We start from the raw sequence: 4,950 nt of genomic DNA, 5'->3' as shown, positions 1-4,950 counted from the left end.
CATGAGACTTTACCTAGAGCTACAACTCCTCATCCTAGGACCTACTTACATCTTGGGTTTAGGTGCCAAGTCCTAGTCAATATTGGAGACTCTTGGCCTGAGCCAGTGTGGAAATTTGGGGGGAACTTTGCTATTTGTTTCCCACTGGAAAACTACAGAAGACACTACTACAGTGGGCTGCAGTAAGGAACTCTATGGGTATGCTTAAACTGGAAGGCATGTTAAAAAGAAACAAATCTTCTCTAGTTTCAAAAGTTAACAATGAAGATGCACTAAATAACTGATATAGTTGTTGTGCCTTTAATGATTAGCTGAGAGAAGGAGAAACCTGCCCATGGGCAATTCATCTCATCCTGCAATAAACAGGCTAGATGAACTGGGCTCTAAATGTGCTAAATATACAGACATTCGTATTAACTGTGTGAAGTTAAGTAAGATTAATGTAGCTTCTTTAAGTATATCTGAGTTAGCTGTAAAGTGGTTAACATCAGTATTACTAGCTGTGAAAGTTAGCTTCTCTGTCAAGGTCTATTCACATATTTATTCTCCCCCTTCCCCTCCTAGTAATCTTTTATTTTGCCCAGCCATTCCATGTGACCACAAATCGGAAGGTAGCAATAATTTCAGGTGCACAATGGATGTGCACAATCTCTCTTCTTTCTTTTTTCTCTCAAAATCTTAAAAGCCCGTTCGTCTCACCTAATGGTAGGCATAAATGGTAGGTTTAAATGGTAGACTTTGCATACACTGGGCAAAATTTTTACTGCACATCTTGTAGATCTGTACCTGCAAGGTGCATTTCTCACAGTTAAGCAACTGGTGAATTATTCTGGCACGTTCATTACTATCTGGTGCCTTAAAAACCCTTTGCAATAAGTTCCCTTGTGTAATATTTGCGTCGGTCATGATGTCCCTGTACAAAATTCTTTTGGTGCTCTTTCAGATACCTTCCTATGCTGCTCTTGTCCAAGCCTGGACCGTGTGTTTACCTGTCTATCCTCTATTACTCTTTGCTCCCCGATAATGGGATGGCCTGGATTTTCTTTAATTGTTTGCATATGATCCAGTTTGTTGCTGCACTCTTTGGCAGCCTTTTTTCTATCGTGAAATTAAGCATTCCAGTCACGTGAGCTACTGGAGTCATGCTCAGATCTTCATAGAATCACAGAATCATTTGGTTGGAAAAGACCCTTAAGATCATTGAGTCCAACCATACCTGTCCACTACTAAACCATGTCCCTAAGCACCTCATCTACCCATCTTTTAAATACCTCCAGGGATGATGACTCGACCACTTCCCTGGGTAGCCTGTTCCAGTGCCTGTCTTGGACCTGTCAGGTCTCTGAGGATACCTATAAATTCAAGAAGCTTTGGAGCCTGGATGTCAAAACACAGATATCTGTTTAAACTTTGAGTTAAAACTTTATTGTTTGTTTAAAAGGCATACTATAGCACGGCTTTAAAACTGAGGATTTAGCAGCTGCCTCACAAGGAAGCAGAACAAAACATGGACCTCTGTGAAGCTGGGCAGGACTTTAGCAGAGAATTATGGTATTGATCAATCAATTGATCATCATTGTGAATGTGACTGGTGTGCCCAGTGCCACCAAGTGTGGCAGGTTCAAAAAACCACAGCACAAAGAGGTACCTGAGTTCTGCTCCCCAGCCCCCAGCTAAAATCTCCCCAAAACATTCTCAAAGTGTCTGCCAGCAATCCGTAGGCCTCCTTGCAAGCTGGTCAGCCAGAGAGCCCACGGCTCCCCTGCCTCCTGGTTTCTCTTCTCCTAACCAAGCCTTATTGAAATACTGTCCCTGTGGTTTTCAGTTGTTTTGCTGATCCCTCTATCCACCTTCAAGACAACTCTTGTTTGTCATCTCTGCCCACGGCAAGTGAAGGAAGAGAAACAAATAGAGGAACTGCTCAGTGACTGAATTCACAGGAGCCTCTGAGAAATGAAGAAGGGTTGAATAGGGCAAAGAGTGTTTGACAGCCATGAAAAGGAAAAAGAGGAAGAGCCTCTCCCTGACCAAGGGACTCTAGAGATATTTCTCTCTGACCAGAAAGATTGCCAAGAAGGAGCTTCTTGGACTCAAGAACTCACCCAAAAGAACAACACTGGCTCCAAAGAGAGAACAGACATGGACCATGGGACGATGAAGCATAAATAGGAGAATAACTGCTGGAAAAGATGCTCTATCGAAGTTGCTGTCCAACTTGTATATTTTTCTTTCTTTTTTTGGTACTTTACACTGCATGTGGTCCTGAAATTTCATACGCCTCAGTCTTTCCCAAAGTGGAGATTTCCTCCTAGTGAGGGGCACTTTGCCACACAACTCTTCACCACTGTTGCTTACTTTGCAGTAGAGCAAAATCAACTGCTGTGGGAGCGGAGTGCCTTTAATCCAAAACAGAGTGAGATCACTCTACCATTTCAGCTCACGGAGTCCCTGGGAGCTTACGAAAGAAAAAGTTCAGTCAACAAGTGTTCTGATCCCTGCAGCCCAAAGGTGGGATCAATGCTACACCACCCCAGTACACAGGGGTCTTGAACTTTTAAGAGGAAAGAGAGGAAAGATGCAGCAAGCAACACTGAGCTCTTCTGGAAATAGAACCAAAGCCCTGAAACGTTCTCTCCTTTTTGCATTCCCCAAGTTTGCATAACATTTCTGCATGTGAAATTTTAGGGAAATGAAATAATTTCTGGTTCCAACTTGCTGCTTTTTCTGCAAAGGGGAATTTTTTTTTTGTAATCCTGAAGCAAAAACATTCCCCTGGATGGAAAGCTCATCCCCCTCCTGGCTGTAAAATACACACAGATGTATAAAAGAAGCTTAATATTTGAACAGTACTTTTGCTCAGATCAGGACACACTAGTGTAGAAGGAAACCAAACCCCTCCTTGCCAAATGAAAACTCCTTCCCCCAGTAATTCTGCAAACCCTGGCACTGTGCAGGGATTGGCATGTGTCTCAAACTGAAATGACACCACTTGCTCTGTTTAACAAGAGCGAAGGCACAGAGGCCATGAGAAACCAAAACTGTGTGGCAGGAATCCAAATGCACGGTGCTGCCCTGCCCACCAAGCCATGAGAAGCCACACAGAATGATGGGCAACACTTTTTCCCGAGGCTTTTGGAAAGCTTTCCCAAAGCTTTCCTAAAGCTTTTGAGAGCATTTGAGCCTTTCTTCAATGCATGTGCTCAGCGTGCATTTAAGAGAGAGTTTCCCAAAGGCTGCTAAGCACATCCTCATCCCTTGCCCCCCCAGCCTTTGCAGGACTCCTTTCCGTGCTCTCACAGCTGCCGTCCAGCCCAGAGCAGTTAAAATTCAAGGCAAGCAGAGCCCAGCCTTCAGGCGGTGACCAACCTTCTTCAGTCCCTCAGAGGCATATCCCTGTCCTCAGAAGCAGCGTCATCTTGTAGTTGCTTTGATCCCACTGTTCTGCTGATGTCTTTATCTGCCATTGCAGTAGAAGGAGGTGGGAGGGGAAGAGAGATCATTTTTAGGACTGAGAACAGGCAAGCTTCATAAATCTTGCAAAACGCCTTGTGATCCACATCTCCACCACACCAATCAACGTCAAAGTGGCTAACTGCTGGTCAGCAGTTGTAAGGAGGACACCTTCAGCACGGCAATAGCCACATGCTTTGGACCACAGAGGCGTGTTCTCCTGTCTCTTTGCTGCTGCTGCAGCTCTGGAGTGAAGTCTCTGGAGTGACGTAGCTGCTGCTGGTCAAGTCACATTGTAGCATAACTGCTCTCTGGTAGATGACACTTCTTTCTGGAGCTCAGAAATGGGACCTTATGGGGTAAAGCTATTCCAAGTCCATCCTTAAGCAACTGTTCAGTTTTACTGTCCTTTCCTCCTGCCACAGCAGCAGCAGGCAGGGTGGGGAAAGCGGTAGCTGCTGTTGCTTGAAAAAAGAAGCAAAATTTGCCTGCTTTGCAAAACTGACCACATTGGTGGCAGTGGGTAAGGAGGTCTGCACGGGCACCTGAGGGAGCACGGCTGCAAACGCGTGGGAATGGAGTGGAGGGAAGGTGGTGAGAGCAGGGATGCTCTAGGGGTGCAGCCCTGTGACTCCCTGGGCTCAGCAGTAGTGCGGCGGGCACGGGAGATGTGGCCACAGCACCAAAAGCATAGTTTGGAGGAAATCCCCCAAGTGAAAACAAAGACTCTGTAAGTCATTTCCTCTGAGCTGAATAGAAAGACATCTGTGTTGATCCAGCTATTACGCACTAGTCACAACAAAACAATTTGCTTGCAAGCAGCATAGACCCTGCTTTCTTTCCTTTAGATTGACGCTTAGAAATATGAGAGATGCATTCCAACTGAACTTTACAGGCGCTTTTTCTCTCAGCGAGGTTTTGCAGACTGACAGTTTCTATAGGTAAGGTTGGGGTAAGAGAAAGAGGCACAGAAGAGAGCCTGGGTGACATCTCACTAGAGCCCCTGAAGTCTGAAGTTCAACACGGACTCCTGATGGGCGCAAAAAGCCACCTTCAGTTCTGACTGTAGACGAGCGTCTGAGTTTTGGGGTGGCTGGATGCGGCCACTACACATGGTGAAGTACGAAGGAAGGCACTGTGACCCGGGGGCCACCTGGGCATGAGCAGGTGAGTGATGACCATTAGGCAGGAGCAGCCCCAGGGTGCACAGCCCCCTCGGGACAGAGGAGAGCTGTGCCCACCGCCGCCCCGTAGCCCAGCCCGCAGCCCTGGGAGTGCTCACTCTTCACCGCCGTTTGGAAGGAGAAACCCCTGAGCCAAAGCACCGCTCACGCACGTTTAAAGCCAGCGCCTAGATTTGGGGGGAGAGTTTGCATCCTGCTCCGAGTTGCCTCCGGGTTGCCTTTTTTCTTCTTCTTTCTCTTCCCCGACGCGTTTCCGGGCAGCCCCTGCCGGGGCCGTTTGACCCGGGCCACATCCTCGCTCCGGCTGCTCGCCGCC

This window comes from Egretta garzetta, unplaced genomic scaffold (genome assembly GCF_000687185.1).
Source record: "Egretta garzetta isolate BGI_Z169 unplaced genomic scaffold, ASM68718v1 scaffold557, whole genome shotgun sequence".
NCBI classification, from domain to species: Eukaryota; Metazoa; Chordata; class Aves; order Pelecaniformes; family Ardeidae; genus Egretta; species Egretta garzetta.
The sequence above is the reverse complement of the archived record's forward strand: the minus strand, read 5'-3'. Positions refer to the sequence as shown.